Raw genomic sequence first — 16,276 nt, forward strand, 5'->3', positions numbered from 1 at the left:
AGAGGGAGCGGGAGATGGGAGGGTTGCAGGTGGGAGGGAAGTTATGGGGGAGGAGCCACTATAATCCATTAGCTGTACTTTGGAAATTTATATTTATTAAATAAAAGTTAAAAATCTTAAATTAAAATAAAATGTAAGTGAAAGGAGAAACATAATTAAGAAATAATGGAATTTCTAGAATTGAATTGTCTGATCTCTGAAATTTCACTAAGGTGCTTAACAGGAGACTATGCACTGCCAAAAAGTCCAACACTCCCCACCCCAGAAATTGATCTTGAATAAAAGGTTAGAGAAACCATGAACACTGATGCATGAAAAGAGAAATGAATGAGAATATATAAAGTCAGGATCAGTGATACATGGGAAATATCAAGTTGGTTTATCAAGTACAGTGTTGATGTCCTAGAAGGGGGCATAGAAACACTTCATGAAAAATAATCACTGAAAATTTTCTGAAATTGATTGGCAATATCACACTAGAGATGTAAACCACTCAACTAACCCTGAGTAGTGACAACAAAGAAAACTATACCCAAGTTCTTTTTTTTTTATTTAGTAAATATAAATTTCTAAAGTACAGTTTATGGATTACATTGGCTCCCCCCCCATAATTTCCCTCCCACTCGCACCCCTCCCATCTCCCGCTCCCTCTCCCATTCCATTCACATCAAGATTCATTTTCAATTATCTTTATACAGAAGATTGATTCAGTATATATTAAGGTCTTAATGGTCAGCGCAGGACCAGCAAAGCCAGGAGCCTAGAACTCCATCTAGGTATGCCCTGTGTATGGCAGGGGCCCAAGTTCTTGGAGTATCTTCTGCTGTTTTCCCATTCACATTAGCATGGAGCTGGATGGGGAGCAGAGCAGCTGAGCAGCTGAGCCTTGAACAGGTGCCCTGATATGAGATGTTGGTGTCACAAGTGGTGGCCTAACCTGCTGTGCCACAACACTAACCATGAGAAATACATTTAAAATATATTTTTGTCCCACTTCCTTGTCTAATTCTATCCATTACAACATGAAACTGTTTAATCTCTAATCTCAAACCCCAGCTATTCAGACTTTTCCATTCTTCCTTTCCCTCCTTTTATGTTTCTACTTTTTCTTCCAAATTGAGTCTTTGCTCATTTCAGTTTAAGTTAACCAAGGCAGTACTGATCTTTTAAAGCCTTACACTCCCTATCCCAAGCACACTATGTTTTAGAATTCAGCAAGATCTAAGATTTAGTGGCCAGAAAAGATGTATTTCTAGTTGTCAAAGTGAGAACAATGTGACATGTACTTTGTTTCTTTTATCAAATTGGAAAAATGTGTTCTGTGTTGTTTTCAGTATTGGAGGGTTGTTAGTCATGGTGGGACATGATCATGATATCAGATCAAAAAATGCATATTTGTATTGGAGGCAAATGAGCTAGCATGAGTATGGAAGCAATCAGATTGCCAGATCTATGCTAAGGAAGATCACTCATAGATCACTATCAGAGAGTTGACTACTACTATTCCAAGTGTGAGGGCATCTGATGTTTTCATGCTGCTTAATGAACCAATCATCCTGACAATTTTTTAAAAATTTGGAAAAGTATTTCTTTGCAATGCTTTTCTAGCTGCAAATGTGAAATATATGACTTGAATTCCCTACAGAAGACAGGAATGATTAGAATGTGTGTGGTCATTCAATCATGTTGCTTTATGTAGCAGTGGTAGAATATTAAGTGGGTTTTGAACTGTAGCTATCTGCTATGACCACATCATAATTCTGCAATTTGTACGAAGTTACAATTTTGTTCATGAGGCAAATATATATCTTTAATTCTCAAGAACTCTTCTTCATGATGCAGTTGATTAAGACACTATACATAAAATAATAGCAGAATCAGACATAAGTATTTTCATAAAATATAGTATTTTAATTAATAAATTGTAAAGGGGGAAAATTTAATAAACTAGTTTAATGTGTTATAAAATGGTGATTTTAGTGGAAATAACTATAGATAAAAAATCATAGTTTATTATGGCTATGTAGCAAATGATCATCTGAAAACAAAATTAAAAACAGAACTTTAAAATATTTGAAATGTTGGGGCTCGTACTATGGAATAGTGAGTAAAGCCACCTCCTGTGATGCTGGCATCCCGAATGGGTATGGGTTTGAGTCCTGGCTGCTCCACTCCAGATCCAGCTACCTACTAATGTGCCTGGAAAGCAGTGGAAGACGACCCAAGAATGTGTGCCCCTGTGCCCACATGGGATACCTGGAAGAAGCACACGACTCCTGGCTTTGGATTGGCTCATCTCCCACAGTTGCAGCCATTTAGGTCGTGAACCAGTAGATGGAAGATTCTCTCTCTCTCTCTCTCTCTCTCTCATCTCTCATCTCTCTCATCTCTCTCATCTCTCTCATTTCTCTTATCTCTCTCATTTCTCATCTCTCATTTCTCTCATCTCTCTCTTTCAAATAAGTAAATACAAAAAAAATATGGAATGAAGGGTGATAGAATAAATGCCCATTGTGACTTATCTGGTTACTGGATAATTTGTGACATTTGTCATCAGAGAGATTTATTTGAGCACTATCTGAGGATGTTACTCATTTACTTCAAATTCCGCTTCTTTACATGCAAAGTAGAGACAGTGCTTAATTTAGACACTATTGCAGAACACAAAATAATGGATGAAAAATTGGAGATATATTATCATTTTTGTATATTTTACTAAGCTTTCCATAGCTTAAGAATACTCATAAATTGAAATTTTAGTCCTTATTACACCCTCTAAAGTATAATAAGAAACAGAGTTTCAGAGAGGTTAAATAAAATTGCTGAGATCACAAGTGAATGGAAGAGATAGGACTTGAACTCATGTTTAGGAGTCCTTGCCCAAAAGTAACTCCAATAATCAAAATTGTCATTTAAGAAATTGAGTGCACATCATCAGTTTTAATGATGTTTCTCCTAAATATAGCTGCAAGATATCTGATCAGTTGACCTTATAGCTCGTCCTACATCTTGCATAAGCACATTCTCACACCTTAAATAGTAAGTTTTGATATAGTTGCTTTGTTGAATTCAGTATTAAAACATCAGTATGTTAGACAGCAGTGTTTTACAAATTAAAAACTTAGGCCGGGTAATAACTAAGTTGGCCTGTATTTGATTTTTAAGGTGATAATGTGTATTTTCTAGGAAATAAGGCTTTATAGTCATATTTTCAAGCTTTGAAGCCCATCAAGTTTCATTACTTTTCTCTAGTGCTGCCCAAATTTAGTTTGGTAAATGTCTTGATGTCTTGGATTCCTGCCTGTGACAGAAGACAATAATTATACAGGGAAGATATCTACTTTCTAGATTTGATGAGTTATTTATTTATTTACTTATTTATTTTTATGGGGTACAGTGGGACATTCCAATACATGTATATAATGGGGATATTTGGAACCTCTATCATATTAGAAATGCATAGTTGCTTTTGTTGGGAGCATTCAAAAATGATTTCCACCAGCTATCTTGAAATATTCAATTAATTGCTGACAACCATTTTTATCCTGTGCAATAGAAGGTTAGCAGTCCTCCTGTTTAATTGCACGCTATACCCATCCATCTTAATGGATGATGTATATGAAAGAATAGATATAACCTCAAATAGGACTTAGAACAGTCTCTGGCACATTAAAATTGATCTGTAAATTCTTTATTATTGCAATTCTTATTGATGTTTATCAAAACAAGCCAAGTGTTATTTAACATGTGTGCCGAAGTTTTATGAAGATTAGGAATAAAATAGACTTCAGTTTAGTGGGAAATGTAAAAGTGAGAGGATAAGTTGTGTTTAGGGACCAATTGCACTTCTACTGAATGAAGCCAAAGCTAGTGCCCCGGATATCCAGCAGCTGAAAGCCACAATGTGCCCCTGCTGGAATGCTCAGCCTAGGCTCTGACAGACTCTCTGCTCTCCCAAAAACATCATAGTAGGGCAGAAATAGAAGTATTTTTATACAGCATATTTGCCTTCATAGAAATAAAGAGATGAACATATGTTTATGTAGGAAACAATTCACTTGGAAAATCATAGCTAAACATCTATGAGATTTATAAAATAGCCATTGTAGTTTGAAAGAAATCATAGTGCCTGAAAACAACTCTTGTTTTATAAAAATATGTAATACACCCCCTCAGAGATTTCTTACCTATATTCTTGATATTCATGAACCTTTCATTTTTCTACAAAGAAAAATAGTATTTATTATTTTCCTATCTTATTCACAATATTATAGTTATCCAAAAACCAGATTAATAAATAGTTCCCTAAAATTAGATTCATAATGGTATAAATCAGATTTTACTAGGAATATCTAAGTTTACCCATTAAAATATAATAAATATGAGAGAAATTACATCTTATTTGTGGAACTGTTTGGTAAACAATAATATCGCTGAAGAACACAAAGCTAAAAAATGAAATGCAGGTTCCCTCTTCTTTGTGCTCCTACAAATACTAAAACAAGTGTCAGTAGTACAATTAGTGCTTTTTATTGTTCAGCTGTTGCAGTTGAGTATGCGCCATATATCATACAATGCTTTCAAATGTGTCACCAATATTTCCTCTTGGCCTTTTGCCTAAGATCTAGTGTTTCGTGTTTGTCTCCAGGGATTCGAATCTGCAAAGCCAAGAAACAGGCTGTTATCTAGAAGCCTTTAGCATCCTTTAACTAAAATGATGGTAACCAAAATTACACTAAGTGTTGGATTATTTATGAGTAATGTGTCGCTCAGTAAAGATGCTGAGGGCATTAGCTGTAATAAATCTTACTCATTTTCACTGTGAAAGAAATCATATTCTGCATTTTTAAAATCCTCTACCTCTTTTCTATTTTGCTCCTGTATTGCTTCATTTGGAAACAAAATCAGTTAACTTTATGTTAACGTCATAAATCCTATGAGATAGGAAGTATTTCTGTTTTTATCCTTGAGTTCATTGGGAAATTAATAGAATACCTATTGTATTCACAGCAGTACTTTTAGCAACTTCTTAGGAGAAACTTATATCCTGAAGCCCATTCTCAAAGGTTATTCTATGAAAGTTTTCTTGATAAATAGAGCAATAAATAGCTACATCAGACACATATGTGCAGCTTTACATATGTGTGCACAGTGTGTGTCTATGTATTTAGTGTGTGTGTTCATTTATCCTTACTTATGGAGTTCCAGAGGAAACCGAGGGAAGCACACTTTGGGGTTCCCCTATCCCAACAAGTGTTTTCCCTTTCTTAACTTCCACTTTGTCCATTTAGGTTTTGCCTTCATCTGAGTATGTCCCACTCAGATGGAACCAGTTAGATGTATTTTCCCAGGTGATTTAGACATTGCTAATTCCTGACCCATCCATTACTCATTATCCATACTTTGTGACGAGAAATCAGATTTCTTGGGGGTGAGGAGGAGGAATCTGCCGAAGCGTAAAAATTAGAATGCAACTGCTGTTCCTGCAGTTAAGGCTGACACTTTACACTGTCCCAGGCATTGGGGCAGCTGAGGAAGTGCTGTATAAAAGAATATACATGGTTGGCAGTGACTGTTGGCCACAGATTTCTCTCCTTCCTTCTCTTGGGAATTAACTTACTTACCTCCAAGTGTCAGCAAGTGATTAGCTGCTTTTCCTTAAGGAATGTGGGGTAGAAAGAAAGGAGACCGGGGTGTTATTAGAATAATCATCTTAATTGATAATTTTATAATCTAAAGTTGTAATTTCAGGCTTTATTATACATGAAATATGATATTTGGGGTTCCACTTTGTTGTCCTCTTTGTACCTATTGTTAAATGTTTTTTAACAATAGGTAAAAAAATCATGCTTTAAGCATTGACTATTATCATTTTCAGAATAGTGAAATCTTAGATTACAAACCTGGACAGACTGTACAAGCCCACCAGAGAAGAACTATTTTTGTCTTGTCCAAAATACTCTGAGGGCCTAGCCTATAATTCAAAATACAGAAGGCTCTAGACAAACATTTTTAAACAAATGAATAAATTATTGAGAAGATGAACACATCCGATATCACCAAATATGAGCCAAAATTCTCCAATGTTAAGGAATCTCTTTCTCAGATTTCTGCCCTGGCATAAATTCAGTAGGGAATGAGCTGTAGTAATTTTGCTTCAGGTTAAAGGCTTTCATTGTCTGAAGTGTATTCCTTCTTCTCTCCCTGTCTCCATCCTTGGCTTCCTCTGACGCTCCCTAAATCTCCTTTTAAGATGTTCTTTCTTTTCAATTTCTTGATGTCCTTCAGCAGTCCCGTTGTGTAATGCCCCCAGTCTCTATCTTTTTCAACATCTCTCTGTAGTTGAGAATATGATTCTTTGACATATACAGATAAAGGAGAGTAAATACACACACACGCACACACACACACAGTCTCTTTTCATCAGAAAACAATTGCAGTGAATTATTTTCCGTTACTAGATGCTCTTTTTTCACCTGTCTTAACTCTGGTTTTCTTTGCTAATAAAGAAGAATTAAATTTTTGCTGATGATGTTCTAGTCTTCATATGAGACTAAAGACAGAATTAAAGGGCATTTCTTACTAGATGATCCCATCTTAATTTCATTTAAATGAAACACAACAGCATGCTGAGCTATAAACTGATTTCAATACAGCCCTCAAACACTGGTACTGATTTTCAGTACCTGTCCAAGTGCAGGAAAAAAATGGATAAAAAATACCATTGTCTGTTTAATTCACTAATCCTACATAAATTAATTTCAAACTATTCCTTTCCATAATTGTAGCTTGATCTTGAGCTTAATTTTATACTGACCTCTTATTAGGTCTCTGTTGACAAGATAGAATACAGAACCAAAGTTTTACATAACTTTGTACTATATTTATTAGTTTCTCTTGGGTGAAAAATGTTGCACAGATCAGGAAATAAAAGTCTTTCTTTTTATTTTTTGAGATTCACTGGAAATCTTTGCTCTTACAAATACTTCTGAGATGCAGGTTAGAGCCTGACCTTAATTTATCCTTGAAACATACGAACATCCTAACTGAAATGTGTCACGTGGAGGTTCTTGGATTAAAAAGAAAAAAAAAATGTTTCAAGGGCCAGCCTGTGTCTTAACAATGTCCTAGGATCCACTGAGTCCATTCCCAGGCTGCAGATTCATTTCTGTGCTTGTATTTGAAGGGATGTATATAGCATATGTGGTGATTTAAAATAGTATCCATCACATAACTGAGTCACACACAGGAGAAGGATGTGGTACTGAATTGAATGGTTTCTGTTGTGACATTGTCAACTCTTACATCAAGATAACCTTCTCCAGGGACTAAGTTCCAGAGAAGCAGCTGGAGCCCAGGGTGAGGATGAAGTGAATACAAACCTTCTAAATGACTGGGACACCAATGCTGTCCTTAGCTCTTGTAGGTAGCAAACATAAAATGCTTGTCACCCTTCTGTTTTGATGTTTACAACCCCCTTTCAACTTTTCAGATGCATACTTTTAATCTGCCCTACAACATAAAATGAAAATTGACTAAATATATGTATAATATTGTTAAAGTACATGTTTATGTTCATAGGTACATGAAATGTTTGGAGGGATTAAAAATATTGCAGATGGTAAATCTCAAAAGGGGAAGTGTTTGGACAGTACCTCAGGAAATTTTTTGTGTTAATCTGTATTTGTTGCACTTTTTGCTATATTAATATCTATATTTATATGTATTACTTAATTAAAATATAATTTTATAGATAAAATAAAACCAATATATGGTTGTCACATATCGCAATTCAAAGGAGCTTAGCGATCATGTTTCACATACTTCAGACAGAATATGCACAATTCTTATGGGTAGAAACTAGAATTGAGATCAATTTTAATAATGTGTCTCTGGTTTGAAAATAAAGCAAGTGCACCTTGAGTCAGTAATTGGAAATTAAATTCTAACTTACAGAGGAAATTTTTTAAAGATTTATTTATTTATTTGAAAGTCAAAGTTACAGAGAGGCAGAGGCAGAGAGAGTGAGAGGTCCTCCATCTGATGGTTCACTCCCTAGTTGGCTGCACCGCTGGAGCTGTGCTGATCTGAAGCCAGGAGCCAGGAGCTCCCTCTGGGTCTTCCACGTGGGTGGAGGGGCCCAAGGACTTGGACCATCTTCTACTGCTTTCCCAGGCCACAGCAGAGAGCTGGATCGGAAGTGGAGCAGCTGGGACTTGAACTGGTGTCCAAAAGGGATGCCGGCACTTCAGGCCAGGGTGCTAACCCACTGAGCCACAGTGCCGGCCCCTACAATAGAAATTTTTTAAAAGTAGAAAATGCATCTTTGAAAAAATAGAGTTTGTCAATGCTATGATTTCTTAATTGTATTATATTATTGGGAAAAATTAATAGGAAAAAGCTAACTTCCAATGTCATCTAAATTTGTTTGCTATTTGATTATCCCTTCTTTTATTCCACAATAAAATATGGATTTGGGAGTGGGTATTTGGAATAATGGTTAAGACACCACTTGGGACACCCACATCCCAAATCAGAAAGCCTGGGTTTGACATCCAGGTCCTCTACTGATTCCAACTTCCTGCTAACACAACATCTGGAGTCAAGTACTTAGGTCCCTGCCACCCAATGGGAGGTCCAGAGAGAGTTCCTGGTTCCTGGCTTTGGCCCAACCCACACTGGGCTGTTTCAGGCAATTGGAGAGTAAACCAGTGGATGGAAGATCTCTCTCTCTGTCTGTCCCTGTCTCTGTATCTCTCTCTGTATCTGTCTCTGCCTTTCAAATAAAGAAAGGAAAAATAGATAAAATAGAATATATAGGTTCTTATAAATGTAGCATCTTTATGCATTTCTCTTGTTATTAAAATATGACTCCATGTTTCCATTTTGTATACTTATTATTTTATAAAAAATATTAATATATACACTTAAAACTGTAGTTGAAATAGGTAGAAACATGACTAGCAGATCATACGTACAAATATACTTGTATAGATTTTTATTTTTGTATTTATGTTAGCAGTTCAAAATGGCATCCAGCAAAGTTTAACTGTCAGGAATAAATTCTTGGGCTTAAAATTAATACATCTCCTATAAATAACCTATCTCAGGTTTTTTTTTTTAACTTTTATTTAATGAATATAAATTTCCAAAGTACAGCTTATGGATTACAATGGCTTCCCCCCATAACGTCCCTCCAACCCGCAACCCTCCCCTTATCCACTCCCTCTCCCCTTCCATTCATATCAAGATTCATTTTCAATTATCTTTATATAGAGAAGATCAGTTTAGCATACATTAAGTAAAGATTTCAACAGTTTGCTCCCACACAGAAACATAAAGTGAAAAATACTGTTTGAGTACTAGTTATAGCATTAAATCTCAATGTACAGCACACTAAGGACAAAGATCCTACATGAGGAGTAAGTGCACAGTGACTCCTGTTGTTGACTTTACCAATTGACACTCTTGTTTATGGCATCAGTAATCACCCTAGGCTCTTGTCATGAGTTGCCAAGGCTATGGAAGCCCCCTGAGTTCACTGACTCTGATCATTTTTAGACAAGGCCATGGTCAAAGTGGAATTTCTCTCCTCCCTTCAGAGAAAGGTACCTCCTTCTTTGATGACCCATTCTTTCCACTGGGATCTCACTCGTGGAGATCTTTCATTTAGGTTTTTTTTTTTTTTTTTTTTACCCAGAGTGTCTTGGCTTTCCTTGCCTGAAATACTCTCATGGGCTTTTCAGCCGGATCTGCATTCCTTAAGGGCTGATTCTGAGGCCAGAGTGCTGTTTAGGACATTTGCCATTCTATGGGTCTGCTGTGTATCTCACTTCCCATGTTGGATCGTTCTCTCCCTTTTTTATTCTATCAGCTAGTATTTTCAGACACTATTCTTGTTTATGTGATCCCTTTGGTTCTTAGTCCTATCATTATGATCAATTGTGAACAGAAATTGATCACTGGGACTAGTGAGATGGCATTGGTACATGCCACCTCGATGGGATTGAATTCGAATCCCCTGGTATGTTTCTAACTCTACTGTTTGAGGTAAGTCAGCTTGAGCATGTCCCGAATTGCACATCTCTTCCCTCTCTTATTCCCACTCTTATATTTAACAGCAATCACTTTTCAGTTAAGTTTCAGCACTTAAGAAGAATTGTGTATTGACTACAGTATTCAACCAAAAGTATTAAGTAGAACAAACAAAAAAAAATTACTAAGAGGGATAACATATTAAGCTGCTCATCAACAGTCAGGGTGAGGGCTGATCAAGTCACCGTTTCTCATAGTGTTCATTTCACTTTAACAGGTTTCCTCTTTGGTGCTCAGTTAGTTGTCACCAATCAGGGAGATCATATGATATTTGTCCCTTCGGGACTGGCTTATTTCACTCAGCATAATGTTTTCCAAATTCCTAACAGGGATCACTTTTCAGTTAAAATTTAAACACCTAAGAATAATTGTGTGTTAATTACAGAGTTCAACCAATGGTACTAGAACAAAAAAAAAAATACTAAAATGGATAAAGTATTACATTGTACATCAACCGTCAGGACAAGAGCTGATCATTTGTTTTTCAAACAAATATATATTCAACATTTTGCTTGCTGATAAGTATATTTCTAGCACAAATAAATTTCAGAATATTTAAGACTTTGGAAATTAGACCTAAGAGATGAAGGGATAGATAGGCACAACTCATTCAGTGAGTCTGATGAGGGGGTACTTCTGGTCCCATGCATCAGTGACCACCATGTTAACAAGTTATACTGGCAGAAGTATGCATATCATTTTGCTGTTACAGGCAACAGAAGGAAAATGAAGGGGAGAAACTCAAAAAAAATAAGCCTGGAAGTTTACAAGATCATTACTTCTCTATTAAGAATGCATTTAGAGGGAATAAACAAAGTAAAACAACCAAAAGGACTTTGTTGTGAAGATTCAGTCACTTCGGAAACATATAGGCCATTTCATAAAGAAGCATTTGATTTTCATTTCAGAAAATAAAAAAAAGAAACCATCTGCAGAAATGTGTGTAATGAGCGCTGGAACATTTGTTTGCTTCTAATTATCTAAAAAATCGTCTCTGTAGCAACACAATTTTAATGTCTTATTTCTAACCTGATGATTGATTCCTTCCTGCAATCTCTAAGTGATAAAGCCTCTGCTTCATGCATAGTTTCATACCTGTCTGTCCAAAAATGCTCTGCTCAACAATTTGGAAGCAGTGAGCTATTTGAGGAGCAGGGGTTAGCTGTGGATGGACACAGTTGGTCTGTGATCTGAGATAGGCTTTGTCCACTACGTAAAGAAAAAGCTTACAAGCAATAAGAAGTGCTGAGTTTTTTTTTTTTCTTATCATATTGCATGTGCAAATACTTTATATAATTCTCTGAGTTTTTTGTTCTCTTGTAAAGTGGTGGAATCCTTAAGTGACAAGTTAACATTCCTTAAATTTTCTTCTCATCCGTGGTTCATGAACCATGTAGCAGATTAGAGTAACTTATTATCTGGGGCGAGAATTACAAGTTTGTTATTCATTTCCTGAACTTTGAATAGCTTTCAATCTGAAAATATATAAGGTTTCAAAAATCCATACATATCTAGATACTGCAAAGAACCCCTATGATAAGGGTTGGAAAAGTCAGTTTTGTTTTTTTTTTTTTTCTCCTGAAATACAGTCAAGTTTTAGTTATGTAGAAACTCATTGCATTCTCCAAGAATAATAAAATATTATTTGTTTTGCATCACATATTCTTCAAGATTGGTGCATGTAGAGCAGTGCATTTATAATGCATAACTTACATACTGCATTTAGATTATTAACCAAGTGCCATTATTTCAATTTATCTTGATATGTGACAAGACTTTATGCAATGAGACTATGCCATACAGTAAGTTCTAAAACAAATAGTAAATATTTGTGGAAGTCTATGTTTACTTAATTTAAATGATTCTAATGCTCACACTTATTTTGGACCTTGGAAAGGTTTCTCCCATCCAAGTACTAACCAGGCCCGACCCTGCTTAGCTTCCGAGATCAGACGAGATCGGGCGCTTTCAGGGTGGTATGGCCGTAGACATGGAAAGGTTTCTATTATATTGACATGCCATATTTTTAAATTCCAACATTCCTTGGCTTATTTACTGTCAATTTATTAACAGCAATAAATTTTTGCATTATTTTTATTGCAATTAAAATAAATGATATTATCTTCTATTCATTATTTCCAAAAAGTGGTATTTTGAAGAGTGTAGCCTGTTGGTAATTAGAAAATTAGCAGTTTAAAAGCCTATGTATAAATTAGTATTGCAATACATTTATAGAAAACATACTTACATTATTTCATAATCATCTCCCCATCACCTTTGTCCTAATTCATTATTACAGATTTGTAATATAACGAATTGTCACCTTTGAAATGACATTGTCATATATGTTCTGATATTTATTGTGTTGGTAATCAAATACATTATTTTCCATGTATACGTAGTAAAGGCTACTCAGAAGCCTCTAATAGCTACAGTTTTTTGGCCTTGCGTAGGCAGGACCTCATACCTGTAAAGAAAGTAGCCAACACCAGGGAAGTCTCACCATTGATACAAAAGCCTTGTCACAGCTGCCCTTGACATGATTAACTTCTGGTATCCTGCTAGCTGCAACCTTTCAAAGTTCATCATTGCTCACTTTTACTCCAGCCTTTAGTGATTATGCTTACATTTTTTTTCCTTTCAGGATTTAATAGAACAGACTTAGGAAACTTTCATACAGATGATTATGGATAAAATTTAGTAAATGTTGCTTCCTCCTTTTTAATCACTTTTAATTATCTTTATAAACAGAAGATCAACTTAGTATATACAAAGAAAATATTTCAACCGGTTGCACCCACACAGACACACAAAGTATAAAGTACTGGTTTTACCGTTAATTCGCATAGTACAACACATTAAGGACAGATCCTACATGGGAAGTAAGTGCACAGTGACTCCTGTTGTTGATTTAACAATTGACACTCTTATTTATGACATCAGTAATCACCCAAGGCTCTTGTCATGAGCTGCCAAGGCTATGGAAGCCTCTTGAGTTCACAAACTCTGACCTTCTTTAGACAAGGTCATAGTCAAAGTGGAAGTTCTCTCTTCCCTTCAGAGAAAGGCACCTCCTTCTTTGATGGCCCGTTCTTTGTTTTGTGACTCAGTTTAAGTCATTTCATTCTTAGTGTTCTCATGGCTGTGACTGTTTCTCAGACTCATTTTCTTTCTAAACATTCAGCAATTTTTAGAACTATTAGTACTCTATACAGTGTCAGTTGGGATCTGCCTGATTTTTTTTCTCAAGATTAATTTGGAGTTATGGGTTCATGGGAGGAAGATTACAGAGGAAGATGCGATTTTTGTAACATCATTTCGAGGACCTACTGTTAACATGCCTTATTTCTGTTTATGTCAGTCATGATCATGAGATAGCTTATAGTCATGTTTTTCCAACGTAAAGTTCCTCTTCTTTCTTCTTTCCATATGATTCTCTTTGGAAAGAAGTCATTAAGTACAGCCCATAATTAAGGAATGGAAAGTTATGTGTTTCTGCCTTGAGAAGAGAGAGTCTATATCAGTTTTGAAAGTCCTTCTATATGAGCTATTTGTCTAGTCTCTCCCATTTTTTATTTATTTATGTTAGTAGGAGCTCATGAAGATTGATTTATACACTGGGTTGTAATCTGACTTTATTTTATTTTCTTAGTTGTTTACATTGTTATATCTTTGGCTATTGTGAGATCCTTTCTCCCAAAGATATACCTTCCTCTACTGGCATTATAAGACACTCCAGTATCATTACAAATATTTCCACCCTGGTGTTGAAATCAGACATTTCTTGAAGGAGCTCTGATGCCTTGTCTACTAACTCATGTTCATACACATATTCATAAACACATACTGTATTTACAGATATAAATACCTGTGGATGCACATCTGTACATAATAAGGCAATGTATTGTCCTCTGGAGGATTCTAGAGTGGACAATGCTGTGGGTATATTTTACTCCTTTTCCTGCTAGAATCATAATGGAAACATTTCTTAGATTATGCATGGGCAAACCTGAAGCAGCTCCTGGAAGTAAACCCCGTGAAAGTGGGTGGAGCCTTCTAACACTGGGGTCCAGGAGTGTTTCAATAACACAGCAGTCCAGCAGCACATTAGCTCCCACAGTTGTTCACTAACATCAGCCGCTAACAATTCACTAATGTAACCAGATATATAAATGTTCTTCCTTGTTTCTGGCTTGAGAGGCTTCTGCTCTGAATGAACAGGTCTTACGTGTGTGTCTGTGGATGTACCAGACTCTTCAGATTTTGGTGTGGTAGTTTGCCATACAACCTGGTTTCTCTGAAGAGCACTGACGGACAACTTGTCATGATTTTTCTTATTGTAAAGAAGGGACTGATGAAATCCAAGCCATATTCACATGACATCTGAAACTACAAGTCAGTAACATCTGTTTAATTAAAGTGAGAGTGCTGAGTGTCTACATTTTAAGATAGTTGATACAGGCAGTTGTTGGGCCTAGTGGTTGTCACTGACATATCCCATATTGTCATATCCCATATTGTCATATCCCATATTGGATTGCCTGGGTATTAATTGTAGCTCTCCAATTCCAGGTTCCTGTTGATGAGCACACTGAGAGGTAGCAGGGGATGGCTCCGGTATCTAGGTCCCTGCCACCCAAGTGGAAAACAAGACTAAATCCCCAGCACCCAGTTTGGCCTTGCCCAGCCCCAGTTCTGGCAGGAATTTGGAGAGAGAACCAGCAAATAGCAAGCTTTCTGTCTGTCTCTTTATTCCTCTCTGCCCTTTAAGTAATTTTTTTAAAAGACTGTTGATAAATGTCAAATTTAAACATTTATCGACATTTATTCCCATTATGGTGTCAGAATTTATCACTGAATATCTGAAAATTAGAAGTTGCAAGTCAAATGAAAAATATCACCATCTATTCTTAAGTAATATTACTTTATTAATAATATATCCTGGCCAACTATTTAATTATGACTCTGCAAAAATATATTTTAATGTTGGTTAGTAAAGAAAGATTTTTATTTAGATTATTAGATGTTCTTCTAAATTAATTTCACTGATTTTCATCCCAAATTAAATAGTAACTGTTAAGGCACTGACTCCATTAGCATATGAAAAAACTTCACAGAGTTTGAAATTGTATCAATTTTATAATAGTTTATCAGATCATGGGTATAGAAGATTAGTTAATACAAACAAAGGTCTGATTTTCCCCATCCAATTTATGAACTCAAAGCTTTGAATGTTCATTCCATTGAAGATAAAATATCACACATTATTGTGAATACTTTTGCAAATTCAGTTAATCTTGCAATGTTAGAAATACATCTGTTTTATTTGGCCATTTTAATAAGATGTAAAGATTTTGGTGGAGCACAGTGTTGTTTAAAAAGTGTTTTCCTGGGGTAGATGTTATGGTACAGTGGGGTAAGCCCATGCTTGGGATACCCACATTCCATATTGGTGTACCTGGTTTGATTCCTTCTGATCCAGCTTCCTTGTAGTGCAAGTCCTGGGAGGCAGCAGGTGGTGATTCAAGTGCTTGGTTCCCATCACTCAGGTGGGAGACCTGGATGGAGGTCCTGGCTGCTGGCTTTGCCCTATTTTAGCCCTAGCTGTTGCAGATATGTGGGGAGTGAATCAGCTGACGATACATTTCTCTCTCTCCCTCTCCCTCTCCCTCTCCTTTTCTCTCTCCCTTCCCTCTTTTTCCTTTCTCCCTTCCTCCCTCCCTCCTTCCTGCACCACCTCACCACCTTTCGTTGTCTTTCAATTAGAGAAAAATAAATGAGCTTTTTAAAAAAGATTTACTTATTTTTTTGAAAATCAGAGTTACACAGACAGAGGAGAGGAAGAGAGACAGAGAGACAGAGAGAGAGAGAGAGAGAGAGAGAGAGAGGTCTTGCATCTGCTGTTTCAGTCCCCAGATGGTCACAATGGCTGGAGCTGTGCCGATCCAAAGCTGGGTCTCCCACATGGGTGCAGGAGCTGAAGGACTTGGGCCGTCTTCTACTGCTTTCCCAGGCCATAACAGAGAGCTGGATTGGAAGTGGAGCAGCTGGGTCTTGAACCGGTGCACATATGGGATGTCGGTGCTTCAGGCCAGGGCTTTAACACTCTGCGCCACAGCACTGGCCTCATAAATGAACCTTTTAAATTTATTTTACTAGATTAAGAAGCCAATGTATTAGA

Source organism: Oryctolagus cuniculus, chromosome 8 (genome assembly GCF_964237555.1).
Source record: "Oryctolagus cuniculus chromosome 8, mOryCun1.1, whole genome shotgun sequence".
NCBI classification, from domain to species: Eukaryota; Metazoa; Chordata; class Mammalia; order Lagomorpha; family Leporidae; genus Oryctolagus; species Oryctolagus cuniculus.